Raw genomic sequence first — 21,113 nt, forward strand, 5'->3', positions numbered from 1 at the left:
ATTTTCTCACCCTCACCATCATTTTCCATCTTACAATGCCACCAATCTGAGCTGTATAGCTAGTTTCTCTGTACAGTTTCTGTACATTCGATAATGATCCTTAATTCACTTCACCTGACCTCTCAAAAATCTTGCCGTGCTTTCTTTTTTCCTTTCTTTAACTTCCTCATTTTCCCCTGGGTTCTTTCTTCGGTGCCAGCTGTCACTGTGACACAATGAAGAGCTAAACCGAGAAGGTTCTGCTCACCTCTGATTTCCCAAACTGGGCTCAAACAGTAAGAGTTTTGTTGTGAACTATCTTCCCAAATTTGTTCTAGCCCATTTATCCCTAGATTGTTTTCTTTTATGTTAATAAACCATCATTATTTTATGTGTGCATGCTAAGTTACTTCAGTTGTGTCCGACTCTTTGTGACCTTATGGGCTGTAGTCTGCCAGGCTCCTCTGTCCATGGGATTCTCTGTCTATGGGATTCTCCAGGCAGGAATATTGGAATGAGTTGCCATGCCCTCCTCCAGGGGATCTTCCTGACCAGTGATCGAATCCGTGGCTTCTGTAGCTCCTGCACTGCAGGCGGATTCTTTACCCCGAGCCACCAGGGAACCCCTCATTATTATATGCTGAAGCATTATTTGTAACAGTTAAGAGGGAAAAAACACAGCAGTAACCTATATCTCCATCCATGGAAAGGCGGTTAAGTAAACTTATGGTATAGCCATTCGATGGAACCCTCTCCATGCTTTAAAAAGAATGAGAGGGAGACCTCTAAAAAAGCTGAACTCATAAAAGCGGAAATTTTAAAGTGGCGGTTGCCTAAGGTTGGAGTTTAAAGGAAATGGGGAGATATTCATCAAAATGTACAAAGTTTCAGTCCTGCGTGATGCATAAGTCCTGGAGATCTAATGGACAGCATGGTGACTCTAGTTACTGTATTGTGTTCTTGAAGTTTGCTGAGAGAGTAGAGCTTTTCACCACATAGAAAAATATGCTAACTATGTAAGGTAATGGACATGTTAACTAGGTCAATTATAACCATTTCACAATGTATGTATACACACCAAATCATCATATTGAGCACCTCAGATATATACCACTCTGATCTGTCAAGTGTATCTCAGTAAAGCTGTGGGGAGGGAATGAGAGGTCTGTTTGAGCAAGTATCTATGATACATTGTAAAGTTAGAAAAAGGCAAGTTGCAAAACTAGGTGCTGTGAGACACCATTTAAAAACACATATGTGAATCTGTATAACATGCACCTGAATACACATACAAACACAGTATTAAATGGAAAAACTTAGGGCAGAAAGTGAAGAAGAACTAAAGAGCCTCTTGATGAAAGTGAAAGAGGAGAGTGAAAAAGTTGGCTTAAAGCTCAACATTCAGAAAACTAAGATCATGGCATCTGGTCCCATCACTTCGTGGCAGATAGATGGGGAAACAGTGGCTGACTTTATTTTTCTGGGCTCCAAAATCACTGCAGATGGTGATTGCAGCCATGAAATTAAAAGACGCTTACTCCTTGGAAGGAAAGTTATGACCAACCTAGACAGCATATTAAAAAGCAGAGACATTACTTTGCCAACAAAGGTCCGTCTAGTCAAGGCTATGGTTTTTCCAGTGGTCATGTTTGGATGTGAGAGTTGGACTATAAAGAAAGCTGAGCGCCAAAGAATTGATGCTTTTGAACTGTGGTGTTGGAGAAGACTCTTGAGAGTCCCTTGGACTGCAAGGAGATCCAACCAGTCCATCCTAAAGGAGATCAGTCCTGGGTGTTCATTGAAAGGACTGATGTTGAAGCTGAAACTCCAATGCTTTGGCCACCTGATGCAAAGAGCTGACTCATTTGAAAAGACCCTGATGCTGGGAAAGATTGAGGGCAGGAGGAGAAGGAGACGACAAAGGATGAGATGGTTGGATGGCATCACCGACTCAATGGACATGGGTTTGGGTGGGCTCTGGGAGTTGGTGATGGACAGGGAGGCCTGGCGTGCTGCAGTTCATGGAGTCGCAAAGAGTCAGACACGACTGAGTGACTGAACTGAACTGAACTGATAGGAGACACAGAGTATGTGATTGGGAGCTAGTGAAGTTTAGTAGGTGAGTTAGGGGAGGAGCAGATGAAAGAAGAAATGTCACTTTCTCATGCTACACTTCTCTATTGATTATTTTGACAATGAATAGATATACTTTTGCAATAACTGAATAAATAGGAGAAATATCTTATTTTCCTAGATATTTTAAAACCATACATTCTTCTAGGATTGCATAGCTGTTGAGTTTCCACTCCTTTTGATAATACACTTATCTCCTCTTTTATGGCTTCAGGGAATTAAGGCCCCAGACAGACAAGTATGTGCCCTCACTTTCCTATTTGCCCCTTCTGCGGGTTCTCCAGCCCCTGGGATCATGAGTGATTCACAATTACTCACAGCTTCCAGGTCCCCTACCAGTTTTGTAACCATTCTGCACTTGTCCTTTACAACCAATGTCATTTTAAAGCTTCAGAGTGTATCTTCTGCAGAGCTCTGGAGCATTCCTGAGGTAGCAGGGTGTTAGCAATATTTCTTTGGGCTCAGCAGTCTGCCCTTCATGTCTGTGAATGGGAAAACTCTCAATACCTCCGACTGAGTCTTCACTGTCATACACCATTTTATATAAGGGGCTTGAGCATCCGCCGATTTTGGCTTCTGTGGAGGCTCCTGCCATCAAATCCCCACAGATAATGAAGGCCAACTATATCATTCAGGTGTATCATTCACTGTTTCTTGGTCACATCATAGGAAGACTTGGCCCTGGAAAATCTATCCACCAGTCCCTGAAAGCAAGCTAAAGAGGTATTATTCTCATCTCACAGACCAGGAAACTGAGGCATCAAAAGCTGACTGGGGCTGCTTAGACCACATGGAAGGATAAAGGTGATGGGGGGTTGTGGAAAAAATATTGGGATTAAAACCTAGCATCCCAAGTTCAAGTTCTCGGTATATTATTAATATATTGGGTAGGCCAAAAAATTCATTCAGATTCTGTACCAACTTAGGAAAAACCTGAATGAACTTACTGGCCAACCCAATATTTTCTTTAAGCCAAATTTGAACTCCATGAGCTCCAGTTTCCTTGTCAATAAAATAAAAACTATAAAGCCTGCCTCCCATAGCAGTGCTATTACATGAGTGTGTATACAATGTTCTGCATTTTGTCAAGTACATATCATTTATTATATAATTACATAAGAGGACCAACAACCAGGAAATTCTATATGAATAGTTATATCTCCATGGCTGCATATCCAGCTAGGTTTCTGTTGGATTTTCTTTTGCCCAAAATAGAAATTTAAAATTTTCTTTGAAGCATCTTAGAAGCCATTCCTTTACCTTGAATAGTCTTGTTCTTTAAATTCAAGTTTTTTTTTTTAATACCCTAAATATGTCTCCAAATGGGTTTTAAAAGGGGCGCAAAAGTATCAGTTCCAGGAAGAACGCAACAACACTCTCCCAGAATGCCATGCCAAATTGCATAGCACTCTGAAAGCAGATTAAAGTTGTTTCAAATGCTTCAAAGAGAAGAAAAAAATCTAATCCCCCAAGGTTCCCTTTAAATCCATATTCCTTAATTTCAGTAAATTTCCCAAGTCTTTTAAAAGGCCCAAATATCATTTTACAGTTTGGAAGTAGTAATGGAGAACAGTTCCTAATTTTTTAGAATGTTCTTTTTTTTCTCCCCTTTAAAAAGGGCTCAGTAAAGCTGGTCTTTCTCATAAAGGAGCCAGCCCAAATTGAAGACAGCTCGCCTGGCTTGGGGGGAGTGGGTGCAGCCATCTCCAGGGCCCTGAGCCTGGAATTTAAGGCTAATGGCTACCTGGAGAATTCCTTTAAGAAGCAGAGTCAGGCATTTTCCCTGTTATTTCTGGGCGAGATTTGCATGTCTGTCATTGTGGGAAGAACGCCCAGTCTCCTCACTGTGTAACACTGAAGGAAAGAAAGTTTCCAAATGAGAAGAAAAACAAGCCCGGCTGCAATAGAGGCTAGCAGGACCATTTTCACTGCTTTGGAAAAACTGCTCTTCTTAAGCCATCTTCACCTGCCAGGAGAGGCAAAGTCTTTTCCTGAAACACTTTTTGTGATTCTTCCCTTGCTGACCTATGAAAACAGTCATAAAAGCCCCAATTACCATGATGAGTATTCATTGAGATTAACACATACCAAACACTGTGCCAAAGGTCCCACATGCTGTATTTCATGAGATCTGCTCAGCAGCCTTGAGGCAGATGCTATTATTAGCCCCATTATACAGATGAGAAAGTTGAGGTCTAAAGAGATAACTAAATACTCAAGTGACACGCAGCTACTTAAGTGGTTGAGCAGGGACGCCAAACCAGATCTTCCTGACTCCAAAGTCCAGGTTTAACCAGAATAACGCACTGCCTAAATACAGTCCCAAGCCAGTGCAGCCCCAAGTCCGTGTTGAACACGTCTGTTCTACCTCAACTCTGAAATGTTATTTTAATTAACAATAGCTGCCTGTGTCCAGCTAAGTGGTTTACATGCCTGGTCTCATTGAAGGCTTCCCAGCAGATTCAAATACCCTGGAAATACTTTCTGGCTCTTCTGTCACTCTCTTCTCCTTTTTCTCCTGTTTCTTTCTCTCTCCCTCCTCATCTCAGAGACATCGAGTGCCTTGGGTTGTATTTTCACCTTGCCTTCAGCCTAGCTTAAAATGCAGACTGTGCAGTGAAGGAGGTAGGTGCATCTTTTCAGGTGCCTTCCATTTTTGTTTGAGGGGAAGTTACAAGTGCCGGTCGCTGCTCTCCGACTTCAGGACACCTCCCCGTGGATGGTGCCAGAGTAGTGACCTCAGACCACAGCTTGAATGCCCGATTACAAGTAATCCAGCTCCAGAGGTGATAGCGTGACCTCTCTTTAAAAAGGAGATAAAAATAGCCAAGAAACAACACTTTGCTCCGTTTTCTGAAAGGTTGGCATCCTTCCAGGATAGACTTATGTACTTTTTGTACTTGGAGGAAAAAAAGAGATGGGATTTGATCCAAGAATGGTCCTACAAACGAGAGAAATATGGAGCAAGCAGCTGGAGCGGAGCAGCCAAGTGGTACCACCAGCTGCAGGCCCATTAATTAACATTCCCTGGTATGTAGCAGCTCCAGTGACCTTGATTCTTGTTGAATTCACTGAGATAACTTTTACAGTCTCTACTTTTCTCACTGCGGTGTATTTATCCAAGGAGTACCTTGCATATTTCCCCCCATCTCTCCAAGCAGTAAATTTATTCTAATTGCAAAGAGATACAGTAAAAGCCTGATTGAACGCTTGGCAGTTTATAGAGATTTATTTCTGGAGCTTAAGGGGGTTTTTAGAGTGTGTGACTAGAGCAGGGTTGAGGGGAGCTGAGGAAGGGAGCCCAAGAGAAAATGTAGATTTAATGGATCTATAAAATGACCCCGCAGTAGATAAATGCTTGTTCCAAAGAAGCTTAAACAGCCTGACCCAAACCAGGGTCTGTGACAGCCGGTCCGACACGAGGTGTCTGAAGCATTGCATATTTCTCTTCGGGTTTTCAGGTTTCCATATGAAATTTGTTATTCCCCAGGCAGAGGTGAGAGAGAGGGGAAATCTGTTTTCCAGAGGGAAGAAAGCGTATTTAACTACAAATTTCTAAGTACTGAAAGCTATGAAGAAAGTAAACCTCCAGCACCTGCCCTTAAAATCACTTTGCCTTTTCTCTAACTCTCTGGAAGCTCAACTCGGAATTTTCAGCCTAGGATCCTAGAAGGCGAATCATGAGAACCTGTCCTTTTAGCAGGATTTCTGCACAGGAACCAGCAGCTTTCTGAAGGCCAGTTATCCCAGGCATTTTCAGCTCATAGTGAGACAGAGGGCCACTATCCTCTGACAGAGCCTTCAGCTTAGAATAGGCCGTGCATGCACATATTGCTTAACTTTTCCACGAAATCCTAGGCTTTTGATCCCATGAGTGACATTCATCTTTTTTGCAGCTGCTTTGCAAGTTTCGCTGAGGATGAATTTTAGGACTTTCAAGTGTTGAATTTGTTATATTGTAAATCTAATCACTACTAAAATGGAGACATTTGTTCTGGGGAAAGAAGCAAAACAGAAAAAGCTCCAAAGTGGACACCAGTGGGGAAGTAGTTTGGAGAGCGAGTGCACTGGTCTCTTTGGCCAGAGGCTACACAGGGATTGGGTCAGCTTCTTGGGGTTTCCTGTGTCAGCTTTAGTAATATAATAGCACCAGTTATTTTGGACTTCCCTTGTAGCTCAGCTGGTAAAGAATCTGCCTGCAGTGCGGGAGACCTGGGTTCGGTCCCTGGGTTGGGAAGATCCCCTGGAGAAGTGAAAGGCTACCCACTCCAGTATTCTGGCCTGGAGAATTCCAAGGACTGTATAGTCCATGGGGTCACAAAGAGTCAGACATGACTGAGCGACTTTCACTTTTCACCAGTTATTTTATCAGCAAAAGTGAGTTTTTTCGGTAATAGCCAGAGGAATTGCAACTCAGAGTATCAAATTATGGAAGACCATAGGCAAACCCAGGGAACAAAGAAGGGAAACTAGCTTTTATAGGGGAAAGGGGAGACTTGGGAGGGAGGAAGCTAGGAGTCAAAGTATGGAAGCTTCTCATTGGTTGGACTGCTCCAGTCTGGGATTGGCTGCACGATCCTTCAGGGAGAGAAGTTTTTTCCTTCCAGTTGGACAGTGAAGCAGGCAACACTTGCCTGTGGGAGATGTAGGAGAGCCATAAGGGTGGTCTCTTCTTGTTCGAGGCAATTGAGGATGCCTGGAGGGCATGAGAGCTCCCCCTATAGGCCTGAACTGACACTAACTGTAGCTGAGTTTTCTTTTAATTCTACACCAGCCTGTTTCTTTCTTTCTTTTTTTTTTTTTTTAGGAATTGGCATAAGGGAAGCTTAGGGGGAAAAAATTAAACTTTTTGATTGTTTAACACTCATAAAAAAAAGCATTTTAACATGTGTTTTAAAGTTAAAACCCAAATCAAGAAGTGTAATATTGTGAATTCTCCCCTCATAGCATCTCTCATGCTCCTAGAGATAACCACTATCAGACATTTTATGGGAACCATAACTTTTTTTTTTAAACAACTATTTAGCACTTAAGTATGCATCTACATAGAACAGAATTTAATTTTATGTGTTGGAACTTGATAAATGGAATTAATGCCTTGTTCTTTTTGCTCTTTTGCTCAACCTTGTGTTTGTAAGAGTCATCCAGGTTATATGTAGTTACAGTTCATATTTATTATAGCACAATATTTTTTATTTACCTACATACCATTGATGAACATTCCGGGTTATTTCTAGTTTTGGGATGTTAATAATGAAGCTGCTAGGAGCATTCTTGTGCATATACACAGGGAGCAGGAGAATTTGATCAGCTTGCCTGATTGATGTCAAACAATTCAGTCTGAACACATCTTGAATCAAGGTTTGTCCGAGGTTAAATGGCAAAATGGGCAAGATTTGTCACTTGCTCATTCAGTAAATACAAACCAAACTTCTATTGTAGGAATAAGAAATCTATGACCCAGGCTGCCTCTCTTTCCTTCTGTGCTCAGAGCAGACATCACTAGTTCATAAGAGTGTGCTTTCCTGTTGAGACTGGATGTGGCTTCAGTCATAGGCAATGTGGTCCTCAAGGCAGCCACTGATAACGATCGGACATGAGGGATGTGATGGTTAATTTTCTGTGTCAACTTGGTTAGGCCACAGTACCTGATATTTGGTCAACATCATTCTAGATGTTTCTGTGAAGGTATTGTTTTCATTGAGATTAATACTTAAATCTTTGAATAAAGCAGCTAACCCTTTATAATGTGGGTAGGTCTCAGAAAAGATAACATGGGTTTCTACCACTGAGTTGAAGGTCTCAATAGAGAAAAGGGAATTCTGCTACCAGACTGCCTTTGGACTCAAACTGCACTTCCTTCCTGGGTCTCCAGCCTATGGCCTACCACCCCTGCAGACTTTGGACTTGCCAATCTCCATAATCATGTGAGGTTATTCATTACAATCTTTTTCTGTGTATACACGGACATCTTTTTGGTCCTCTCTGGAGAACACTAATACAGGTGGCATACTGTTTTCATAGGATTGCCTGGTGGCACAGGAACAGAAAGCCTGTCAAGGTAATTTAAGTAAAGATTTACTGTTGATAGGTACAGAACCTCTGAGAATCAAATTCCAGGAAATAATTTTAATATTCAGTAGTACCCCCTTCAAAACCAATTCATTATAACACTACTTATATCTGAGATATTTTTCAAAATAAAATTGCAGTGGGTGTCCCAGTTTTTGAGGGTCATCAGTTGCTGTCAGCCAATGAAATCTAGAGCAAAGGAGCTATTCTGAGTGTTCTTAACACAGTACTGTGGCTGCTTCCAGCCGGTGAGCTGAGTTGAATGGGGCCTGCAGTGTGTGTTGTTTATTCTGTTCTGGGCTCCCTTTCTGCCATTGCTTTTGTGTTCTGGAAATGGTATGACCCAGACTGGCTGACCAAAGGAGCGTAGGTGATAATACTGTGTCTTCTGTAAAGATATGAAAGGGAGAGTGTCATGCTAGATATTAGAACACAGATTTTCACATGTACCCCAGTGTTCATTACAGCACTCTTTACAATAACCAGGACATGAAAACAAATTGGATGTCCATCAACAGATGAATGGATAGAGAAGTTGTGGTACATATATACAATGGAATATTATTCAATCATAAAAAGGAACGAATGTGAGTCAGTTGAACTGAGGTGGATGAACCTAGAGCCTGTTATACAGAGTGAAGTCAGAAAGAGAAAAATATTGCTTATTAATGCACATATATGGAATCTAGAAAAGTGGTACTAATGAACCTATTTGCAGGGCAGGAATAGAGATGCAGATGTAGAGAAAGAACTTGTGAACACAGAGGGGGAAGGGGAGGGTGGGACAAACTGAGAGAGTAACATTGACATATATACACTGCCATGTGTACAACAGATAGCTGGAGCTTCCCTGGGGTTCAGTGGGAAAGAATCTGCTTGCCAATGCAGGAGACTCGGGTTTGATCCCTGATCCAGGAAGATCTCACCCGCTGCTGAGCAACTAGGCCTGAGCACCACAACTACTGAGCCTGCGTGCTGGAGCCCAGGAGCCACAACTGCTGAGTCCACGTGCTGCAACTGCTTAAGCTCGCATACCCTCGAGCCCGTGCTCCACAACAAGAGACACCACCACAATGAGGAGCCCACGCACTGCAACCAGAGAGTAGCTCCCACTCACCGCAACTGCAGAAAAGCCCACGCAGCAATGAAGACCCAGCGCAGCCAAATATATATAAAATAAATAAGATTTTTAAAAGATAGATAGCTGCTATATAACACAGGGAGCCCAGCCCAGAGCTCTGTGAAGAATAGAGGAGTGGGTTGAGGGGGGGAGGCTCAAGAGGGAGGATATATATGTACACATACACATATATATTTATGGCTGATTCACATTGTTGTATGGCAGAAACCAGCACAACTTTGTAAAGCAATTATCCTCCAATTTAAAAAAATGAACACAGGTTTTCCAGACGGTGTAAATTCTCCAAGTTGGGAAGTTGACTTACAAATGGTACTACAGAGTGCTAAGTTCTGTAACAGCAAGGTGTGCAAATGTTATGGAAGTAAAATAACCACAGACCGGGGACATTGAAGAGCAGATAGAAACTTAACCGAAGAAAGGGCATAGAGAGGACTTTTCAGGCAGAGGAAACACTCTTGGCAAAGGTACAGGGAGATGAAAGAATACAAACTACTCTTTGGCTGTCTGGCTACAGCAGCGCCTTCTTTCTTGTGTTTTGATTTCTCCCAAGGAGCAACAGTGAGGCTCCATGAGAGAACCTCAGATGCTCTGGACTCAAGCCTCCCATTATTTCCACAACTATGGGGAAGGTGTCCACATGTTTTGAAGCCAAGGAAAATATTACTTTATAGTAAAGGGAGAAAGACCAAATTTAGAGGAGGTTAGAAAATGGAAAATTGAAGCACAGGGTCAGCGATAAGAAGTCAGTTTTATATGACACGTAGCAATTGCTCCTGGAATCATCAGGAGTAATATTTATAATCAGGATAAGCTAATGTTTTGGATGGGTTCTTGTGATTCTTCTGTTTCTGAGAAGCCAGATTACCGCTGTCTGCTGCAAACCTGCGAGGGACTTGTCCTCACGTGGCAAAGACTTGAGAGTAGGGATGACATTCAAAACATTTAAGCAGTGGATAGTAGATACCTGAACCAGTTGGGGATGATTGGAATAGCCAGACCCAGGGCATATAGGCTGAACTTCAGCCCTGTCTTAGGGACCATTGAACCCAACACTTGTTTTACAGAAGAGATTGAAGGTTTTACCTGAGACAGTGTAGTGGCAGGGCTAAGAATAGAACCCAAGTATGCTATATGCACCCCTAACCCTCTCTACTGCAACCTGTGGCCTCAAAGCCTGGGTAAGACCAGTGGGGCACCTGTTGGTTTACCACAGACTAGACTCACACCCAAGGCTGCCCTTGGGGAGCATGTCTGAAGCTTTTGTACCTTCACTTTGAGAATTACAGCTCTTACCCTGTTCATGAGTGGGGCTTTGCTGGTGGCTCAACTGGTAAAGAATCCACCTGCAATGTGGGAGACCTGGGTTCGATTCCTAGGTTGGGAGTATTTTCTGGAGAAGGGAACAGCTACCCACTCCAGTATTCTGGCCTGGAGAAATCCAGGGACTGTATAGCCCATGGAGTCACAAAGAGTCAGACATGACTGAACAACTTTCACTTCACTTCACTTCACTGCACCCTGTTCATGAGTAATGTGCTGAAAATTCTTTATCCACTAGTCAATAAATATCTATTGTTTATTTGCAAATAAGTTACATTTACAAATATGATATATTACATAACACATTATAAAGGATGCAGGGAAATAGTTTAAGAATATACCTAACAAGTGTGCAAGACGCTGCTATTATTTTCCTTCACACTTGTGCTCAGTCCTTCTGTCATATCCAACTCTTTGTGACCCCACAGACTGTAGCCCTCCAGGCTCCGCTGTCCATGGAATTTTTCAGGCAAGAATACTGGAGTGGGTTGCTATTTCCTCCTCCAGGGGATCTTCTTCACCCAGGGATCAAACCCACGTCTCTTACCTCTCCTGAACTGCAGGCAGATTCTTTAGGGCTGACCCACTGGGGAAGCCAGATCAGCCTAATTCTGACTCCAAGTCCCGTCCTGCCTAGCCTGTGAGAAAGGTAGCCGCCTCCCTCTCTGCAAACCACATGCTCATGCAGAAGTCCAGGTTCTTATGCAACACCAAGGCCTGGCCTTATCATCATCATTCACTTACTTAACAAATATTTATTGAACACCTAACCACATGCTAAGGCCTGCTCTAATTGCTGATAAGTCAAATCCCTGCCCTCTGATCCAGGCTGACCAGGTACTTCTGTACGTCCCCTGGGGCTAGCATGTGCAGCCCCTCCACACCAGATGCTGCCTTTCCAGACCCTGCCAGGAGGCAGGGGATGAATCCCCTCTAGATGATTCTGCACTTTTTCCTGATGGGAAATTTCTTCTCGCAGACTCATCAGTTCTCAAAGACATCCTCCCTCTGCCTTCTCTCTCCAGAACATCCTTCATCATCTCTTTAAAAGAAAATAAATGTTATGTTTGGGGCTTCCCTGGTGGCTCAATGGTAAAGAATCCGCCTGCCAATGCAGAAGACGTGGATTCGATCTCTGGGTCAGGAAGATCCCCTGGAAGAGGGCATGGCAACCCACTCCAGTATTCTTGCCTAGGAAATCCCATGGACAGAGGAGCCTGGCGGGCTACAATCCATGGGGTTGCAAAGAATTGGACAGCACTGAGCGACTGAGCATACACACATTATAATATCCTTTTTACATTCTTTATGTTGCAGAGCTTCATAATAATATTTTTAAAGATTAGTTACCAAATCCATATAAGAACTCTTGTTGGTTAGTTGCTAAGTTGTGTCCCGACTCTTTTGCCACCCCATGGACTGTAGCCCGCCAGGCTTCTCTGTCCACAGGATTTTCCAAGCAAGAATACTGGAGTGGATTGCCATTTCCTTCTCCAAGGGATCTTCCTGACCCAGGGATCAAACCCACGTCTCCTGCATTGCAGGCGGATTCTTTACCGCTAAGCCACCAGGGCAGCCCATATGAGAACATAAGGATGTTTATAATATTAGGTGTAAAAAGTGTGTAGTAATTGTGAGTGATGTTCACTGATATTTCCAGTTCTCCTTCCTAAGCACCTCCTTGGAGTTAGGTGTGGCCCGAGCACTTGCCTTGGCTAATTAAAAGTGAATGATGTGGGTCACTTCCAGATGGAAGCCCTTAACAACCAGAGTATGAGTCGCTGTATTTTCTCGCTCCCATTACAGGACTGATGTTCTTCCAGAGAATCCAAGCCCCATCAGCCTGAATCCCTGAGTAAGGATCACATGGAGAGAGAGACCCGACTGACTTGGGATGGACGTGTAGCATAAAAGGAAACAAACCTTTGTTTTTCTAAGCCACTGGAGGTTGGTTGTTGCTGCAGCATAAGGTAACCCATGCTGACTGATTCAAAGCAGGAGGTAGCTTCTGGCAGTATAGATAACTAGATACTCAGAAGGCCTTCCAAGTACAAAAGAACTGGATTTTTTGTTTGTTTCTTTTTTGTTGTTGTTGTTCTTTGCTACCTGGCTTGCAGGATCTCAGTTCCCCAGGCAGAGACTGAACTCAGGCCTCGGCAGTGGAAGTACAATGCTAATTATTGGACCACTGGGGAATTTCCTGGATCACTTTTTAAATGGACTGTTGGGCTTGTAAGTAGTAAAGTCACAGGGACAGCTCTTATCCTCAAATATGGGCTGGAACCAGAACTGGGAACCAAGAGTGCTAAGAAAATAAGAAAACTGGGTTGTCCTAAGGGCCAGAACCATTGAGCACAGCATGAACCCTAAAGCATCAGAAGATGGGGAAGCCAAGAGTCTGACACTTCCTCCTTAGGCCAGGACCCTCCAAAAGGGGTGAAGTATGTTCTCAGGCTGGTGTTTTCCTTCTGTTCCCAACAGAAGCAAATACAAATACGCACTAGGAAAGCCATTAAAAGTCACCAAGTATGAGTTTGAATCCAAGATCACCGAGCACAGAAGGAGGCAGACCACCAAGAGAGAGTGAGTCACTGGAAAAACAAGCATCTAGTTTAGACCCCAAGAAATTTGGATGTGTATTTTCATTTATAAAAGTGTTTAGAGCAATTATTAAGTGCTAGCACTGTTGTAAAGTTTTTTTTTTTTTTCCAATTTATTTAATTCCCATAACAACACTATGAAGCAAGTACTACTGTTATCCCCATTTTATAAAGGAAAAAACTGAGGCACAGAGAGACCAAGTAATTTATTCCAGGTCAGCCTTTCTTAAGTGGTGTGTGTATGCTAAGTTGCTTCAGTTGTGCCCAACTCTTTTGCTACGCCATAGACTGTAGCCCACACATCTGTCTATGGGATTCTCCAGGCAAGAATATTGGAGTGAGTTGCCATGCCCTGCTCCAGGGGATCTTTCTGACCCAGGGATCGAACTCATGTCTCTTGTGTCTCCTGCATTGGCAGGTGGGTTCTTTACCACTAGCACCACCTGGGTAGCTTTAGTGGTAGAGCTACAATCTGGATTCGGACAGTTGGTTCTAGAGTCTGCACTCTTCACCACTACATTCTGTTGACTATCTAACATAGAATGTCTACATTTGACAAATTTAAAGAAATAAGAAGTGGAAAACCAAAGATAAGAAAACAAAAAATGATTTGGAAAAGAATAAAAAAGAGACAAAAATAAAATGGTTGAAAGTAAACATTTAATGAACGAACATGTTAAATATCTGAAGAGATAATTAGTGAATTCAAGAAATATTTGAAGAAAACATCCAAAATGTAGCACAGGAAAAAAGGCAATGGAAAATAAGAAAGAGAAATTTAAAGATATGGAAGATAGAATGAGATGTTCTAATAGTTTAATAATCTAATCATTAAAATTTTAATTGCAGGTTTGAAAGTAGAGAGGATGGATAATATAATAATATCTGAAGCAAATATAGCTGAGAATTTTTCAGAACCAGTAGAAAGACCTAGGCTTTAGGAAATACAGTACATCCCTGGAAAGATAAATTAAAAAGGAAATTTATGCCTTATAGGGCAACTGGGGAACTCCAAAGACGCTGAGAAAATCTTAAAAGCAACTTGCAGAGAAAAGGACTGCAAAGGACTAACAATTAGACTGTTAGGCTTATCAAGAGTTATAGAGGATGCAGGGAGTCTGTGGAATAATTATTCAAAGTGTTGATGAGAAATAATTATCCATTGCACATCCAAAAAAGCCACATTTCATAAATGAGAGTAAAATAAAGTTAGTTTCAGATAAACAAAAACTAGCAGACATTTACTGAAGGAACTCACATCCATCTTTCAAGATTCATCTCAAATGCTGTTTCTTCCATGGAACTCTCAACTTTGAATCCCTGTAGCATTTTTATTTGAGCCTTTCTCATGATTGTTTCCAAATTCAGGCATAGACTAAAATTATATGTGCCTTTTCATAATTCTCTCTTGCCCTTGCCACTTCCTTACCCTGCTCCACTTCCAGAAATGCCCCAGGATGTCTTTGGTGTCTAACTCACCTTAACTTTTTGTATAGTTTCTATAATGATACTTGCATCTAGTCAGCGCATGGTTAGTATTTATTGAAACCTACTGGTCAGTCTTCTCCCATGTGTTTCATGGACCATCAATTCCAAAAGATCCTCATTTCTAAAGGGGTTTTATAGCCAAACCTTCTCCAGAATGCTGAAATTCACAATTTAATTAGTTTAAGCCCACATTTCTCCAAACTTTTGCCCACAGAACAACTCCCACTCTTTACTCCATGACTATCCCAAGAGACTGGTGTTTCTAAGAATACATTTAACAAAAATCTGCAGAAGGCAATCACTTTTTGAGGTCCAAGGCCTGGAGTCAACATCTTGGATCCTGCTTCTACCTAGTTAATCGTTTAATTAGTTCTAAGTCATTTATCCTCAGGTTCCTTATTTATGACACCATTAGCAGGTGACCCCCTCTAATTCTAAAATTCTATGAATTAAAGGGCATTGCCTTTTATAGTCAATTGGTTAGTCATTCTACACATACTAAATTTGTACTAATGCCAGTATGCAAAAGGCTGGGTACGCACTAGTGAACAAAGTTGGCATAGTCACTGCTTTCATGGAGTTACGCTGAGAATGATTTTTAGAGCTCACTATTAGAACATGGTTCTTGGATTTCCAGAATCAAATGTCTTACAGTTAAAAGCTGGGAATTTACTGCTTCATATATTATGCATATCAGGCTGTGGAATAAATCTTTAGAATCTGAACTTACAGCCTAATGAGGCTTATGATTCTGTTTCATCTAGGAGCTCCATTGTAGGCATCAAAAACTGAACAGGATCACTTAGGTGTATCTAGTCTTCAAATCTGCATCTTTAACTTTCCTTGTAAAAGGATTAATCCTTTATAGTTTAAAAAGCACATTCTAAATGACAGAGCATCAGCTGAGCACTGTTGTGTATAGACACCATTCTAGGCCCTTTGCATGTATTATCTCATATAATCCTTACAAGAAACACAAAAACCAAGTACAAATATTATTCCCATTTTATAGAGGTTAAATAACCTGCCCAAAGTTACACAGCTGGTGGAACTAGGCTTTGACCTCAGGCAGTATGGATTGTCAGTCTGTGCTCTGAACCTCAACTCTAAACTCTAGTCATCAAATACTGTTCATTAGGTTTTCTGCTGAAAATTTAAGGGTTAACATTGCTGACGAGCTGAACAATCATATGGATTTTTAAACGTCTAACTCCAACCAGGTAGTGTACTGAGGAGGTAATGAAAACTTAAAAATTTTTTTTTTTGCTAAGCACTAATCTTTGTGATTATAAGTGTATCCATGTGCCAGAGAATATTGAGATAATAAGTTAACATAAAATTGGTGGTACAGTTTTAAACCTGACAGCTCTGTGTGTCTGATATGTTTTCTGAAAGTAATTTTAAGATAAGACTCCACTGTCAAACTTAAAATTCATTCTTCAGAGATTGCCAATACCACACAGTATTTATGGCATTGTATCAGTTACATAGGGAAAAGCTATAGTGCTAGGAGTAGAGGATGGTTTTAATCGTAAAATAGTAAAATAACAAAATATAATCAATGAAATGTGAACTACACAGTGTCAGTGAGAATTCTTGGCATTTAGTTTTAGAAGCCATTTTGCATGGAAATGAGTAAAATATAAACATAGTGCTTTATCTAGGATATGACAAGAAACTCCAAGATTGTAGTGTGCATTAAGATAACATTCCAAACCTATCCTTTCAAGTTTTCAGCCAAGAATTTGTTTTTATAATTTCTTTGGCAAACAGCTAACCTCTACTTGAGAATATCAATTTTCATGCTTATGGTCCCAATCCCATTGTGTGTAACTGTTAACTTGCTGTGTGACCTTGACTAAATCACTCCCTGCCAACCCAACCCAAATGGAGGAATGGGATCTCTCAGGCCCCTTCCGGTTTTAAAATTCTGTAGTTCTAGCCTATGGATCATGACATAAACACCATAAAAAGTGCTTGCTCCAAGATTGGATTTTTAAAAATTTGTTCTATTTAAGCATTTTTAAATGAGCAGTCCTATAGCCAGCTGTAAGGAGACTATAAACTTGGGCAGCCAGGGCCTATGGGTGATTTACTCAGGTCTGACGCTGGTTAGCAGCAGCTGTGCTGTCTCAAGTCTCCAAGCACCTTGTGTAGTTCACAGAAACAGTCCATCCACATGCTTCCTAGACTCCCCCAACACAAATGGGGTCTGAGAGATTCTGGGCAAAAGAACCGCCATGGGCCATGAGACAACCGTGGGCACCCTCCAAAGACGGAAGAGGTGTGGCCCTCCTGACCCCCTGCTCAGATCCCCGCCCTGGAGACCGAAGTGCTTACGCCCCCAGCTGCTGGGAATGTTGGCTGCTGCTGTCCCCTTCTTCAACTGAGACCCTCTCTGGAGATAGCCCTTGGCTGAAGAGAGCTGCTCTGCCCAAACCCACACCCCTGTTCGGGGCAGCCTACATCCAAGGACTGCAGATTCCGCCCAACAGCCAACCTCTTGCCCCACTGAGGTTTAACGCTGGAGGGCCAGGCCTGTGCTGGAGCTCCTGTATGGTGGCCTTGGCTGCGGCCACAGGTGCTGCATCATCGTGCAACTGCTCCCTCGGCCAACAGATGTCGCCCCCGAGCACGCCCCTTAAACTTCCGGTTACTAAGATCTCTGTCTCAGAATCAGGCTCCAGAAATCAGAACCTGCCACAGGGACTTAAAGACGTGAGTTGAAATTGGATGTGCTTAACTGTGGGTCCAGGAGTAATATGTCTTTTCCAGTAAAACGGAATAATAACTACCTCATAGAATTGTTTATTATATGAATGTGAAGAAATGAATCCAAAGCACGGTAGTGAATGACTAGTAGCAGCAATTTACCATTTATTAAATGTGAGGTGCTGTTTTATGTACTTTACTACATAAGAACTCTATGAGAAAGATAATAACCCTAATTTACAGATGAGACAACGTAGACATAGAGAAGTTGAATAATTTCTCCAACATCACGTCTAATAAAGTGAAGAATTCAGACTCAGGCTACTGGACTGCAGAAACCACATTCTTATCTAAAAACTCTGCTGCTTCCTACTGAGAAAGGAAAATTGTTTAAATATTTGGATGATGGTAAACAAAAGTCTAGTATATCATCAGATTCAAGATGTAATTTGAAAACAAAGCAATAATAAAAGAAAAATTTTACAAAGGATTTCTGTACTCCCGTTGTTTTTTATTACTATATTGTTTATTATATTATTAATCATAATTATAATTATTTATTATTGTATTGTTTATATTTCTGTGTTGCTATAGGTAATTTATTTTTGCTTCAGATCAATCGTTTTTCATCAAGAGAATGGATAAAACAGGGTGGGGGACCCATCTGATGTGACAATGGTTGCTCTATAAGAGAATATCTTTGTGCTATCTGTTTCTATTTTAATGAAACATGTACTGAGTTTCTAATTTAATGAAATGTGCTAGGTGCAAAGTCAAAGAATAAATAAAACGATATGTTTCACTGTTAGATGGTAATTTTATATACTAATAGGGTTTAGGTTATATCGTATTTCCAACAATTTAAAATATCCCCCTCCCTTGGGTCCTTATAATGGATATACATTATCACAGAGGAGATGGGCGCTGTGACAAAGGACCCTGCTATGCGCCTCCTGACCCCTCCTTGGCAGTTTACACTTGAATTCACTTCAGACTGGTTGTCTGTTAGCATCCAATGGAAGGCATTTGTTTCACATTTCACTTCTAATCCAGAGGAATTTATACCGTAATTTTTATCTTAGAGGATAATGTGTTAACAATGCTTTTTGGATCCCTGTTACACTTCTCAGGTCAGGAAAGTCTCTTTTACTCTTTAAGGCACAAGTCTGTTAAAGCTTTTATGATTTGCAAACAAAGTGTTTTTTCATCTGCTATTAGATAACTAAGGTATAAGAGAGTTCCTTCTACACCAAATAAATTAAACATCTAAATAATTTATAGCTGCAGGTACATTTGCCAGACTAGCATAACTGAATAAAGCCAACAGATTAAATGTTCCCTTGGCAATCGGCAAGGGTATGAGATACAGCACCTGGGCTGCCCCATTGGGTCTCATTATTAAATCACAGGCAAGAGCTCAAGATCCCAGGGTCCCGAGTGACGGGTAGGAGCAGACTGGAGGACAGAGCTTTTTCTCCCCCCAGGTATCATAGCAGTCATTACTTCTGATCTTTGGAAGTGGAACACTCTTAGTACAACGGAGATAAAGGAAGAGGAAGGCAGAAGGAGGAGGAAGACAGAGAGACAGACTGCCTGCCTGTTTCAACGAAGAAAGACTAGTTACTTACATAACACCAAGTTGTAAACTCATCAACTTAACAGCATTTATTTGCACCATCTAGGAGCAAAAGTTAAAAAGCGGGAATATTTTGTATACAGGACCACTGTTTATCACTCTCAAGGGTCAGAACAAGAAGTACTTTCAAAAATAGACTGTATTTCCCTCATTCTTCTTTCCAGGTTTTGACCAGCATCCACCTTTGTATAGAGAAGGAAGGTTTGGTTTCCAGAACTGATGGCAACAGCAGAGAAACATTAGAGCTCAGGATTTAGGGAGTTATGTGTAATATCCAGTCTACTTCTTGGGAGAGTTTTATGTGCCAGAAACCAGTCATCTCATCTTTAACAAAGGAAATTTATTAATCAGAATATGGTTTTAAATTTGCACATTGAATGACGGGAGGGTTCAGATGATCGCTGGAGAGATTAGGTGGGAGGCAGTAAATGTATATTTAGTTGGAAATCCCACTTCTAGATCCCGTTCACTGTACCTGGTAGACAAACAAGGTCCCATTAAAAATAAATAAATGCATCACTTTCCTCTTGAAAGGTCTTGTGGAAATCTAAATGCTTTGAGAAAAATATAGAAGGTAGAACTATGCTGATACTTCTTAAGTATTGTTTGCACAGCTTCTCTGAAGATGAATAAGATAGAGAGAAAGAAAAGACCAAAACATTCCAGGTATATTGTATACTGACATCTCTAGTTATTACTAGACTTCTGGTCCTGTGATAGTCCCTCTGTGAGGGGTGAGAATCAGAGAGGGGGAGGATAAGGATGGTGCGTGCGATGATTTAGAGTGCCTAGCTTCCCTAGTGGCTCAGACGGTAAAGAATCTGCTTGCAATGCAGGAGACATGGGTCCAAGCCTTGGGTCGGGAAGATCCCCTGGAGAAGGAAATGGCAACCCACTCCAATATTCTTGCCTGGAGAATCCCACAGACAGAGGAAGCTGGCAGGCTACAGTCCATGGGGTCACAAAGAGTCAGACCTGACATAGCAACTAAACAACTACAACAACCTCCAAAGCATCTAAATTTAAGGTAAAACTATTCAGTTGTGTTCATTGCTGAATTCTCACAGAGTACACTAACCTTTTCATTTCCATTTAGGAAGAAAGGGTGGGAAAGAAGCTTTGCCTAGTGCATGAATGTGGCCTTGAAAATGTCCTATTGTTGAACTATTGTTGTCTTGTTGAGTCTGCAGCCAGGAAGGCAGAAATCACTGCGGCAAAGCAGGTGTGAACGTCCCCCCACTTCAGAGGCAGCGCTCTTTGAAGCTGGAAAATCAAGGACGCTTGTACCTTCAAGGAAACAAGGATATAATTATCACAACACCCAATTGGCCAGTGGCCTTCCATTCCTCAGGCCTGCCCTACTCCCTTCACTGGCATCCGCCCAGGTCCTCACAGACTGAGCTCTGTGTCCCAGATCGCTCAGCCGGAGGAACAGCCCACTCCCGCACCCTTTGAAAGTGTTCTTAATCTCTTTCTACTGCGCTGCTCTTGCTGACATAAATCCACCAGCCCAGGGGGCCTCCAAGCCCCCCACAGAGGGAGGCCTTTCAGGCCAAGTGGAGTCTGAGCAGCAAAGGCACAGAATTTATGCTTCCTCTCACCTGTGCGGTCTGTCTGCAGCCCCGACTCTAGGCAGTTTTTGAAGGTTTGATTAGAACCTTCCAGCTCCTCGCCAAGTCTGCCATCATCACCTTAGTCACAGAAGCAGACTTCTCAAGGCCATTGGAAGTGAATAACATGGACTGTCAGCTTCATTATTGTATTTGAAATGTTGAAAGCAGAAGCCTAATAAAATAAGTTCAGAGAAACAAAAAGAGCCATAAATTATCATTTGAATGAAGTGGCTAAAGAACTCCTTTATTCAAAATACCTGGGGTCTATTTCTCAATTATAGCAATAATCCAGTATTTGGTTTCCTTCCCTTCACTGTGCAAGAGCCTTGGCTGTGTTCTCTTAGCACAGATTCTTTTCTGCTTTTGTGATCAAGTGTCTAGAATCAAGAGTTACACAACAAACACTCCTTGTCCAACTC

General features: G+C 41.8%; 1 long non-coding RNA gene across 2 annotated transcripts in view; it reads left to right on the plus strand.

Annotated features, from left to right (window-relative positions):
- The window catches only part of LOC145526917 (uncharacterized), a 50,450-nt gene extending 32,527 nt beyond the window's left edge, over nt 1-17,923 (plus strand). For both annotated transcript variants that reach the window (XR_014069298.1, XR_014069299.1), the window contains one exon: nt 12,452-17,923. This is a non-coding gene — a long non-coding RNA (uncharacterized LOC145526917). The remainder of the gene's footprint in view (nt 1-12,451) is intronic.
- Nucleotides 17,924-21,113: the final 3,190 nt, after the last annotated feature.

The sequence above is a fragment of the Giraffa tippelskirchi genome, chromosome 11, assembly GCF_054371585.1.
Source record: "Giraffa tippelskirchi isolate mGirTip1 chromosome 11, T2T-mGirTip1v1.2.pri, whole genome shotgun sequence".
Taxonomy (NCBI): Eukaryota; Metazoa; Chordata; class Mammalia; order Artiodactyla; family Giraffidae; genus Giraffa; species Giraffa tippelskirchi.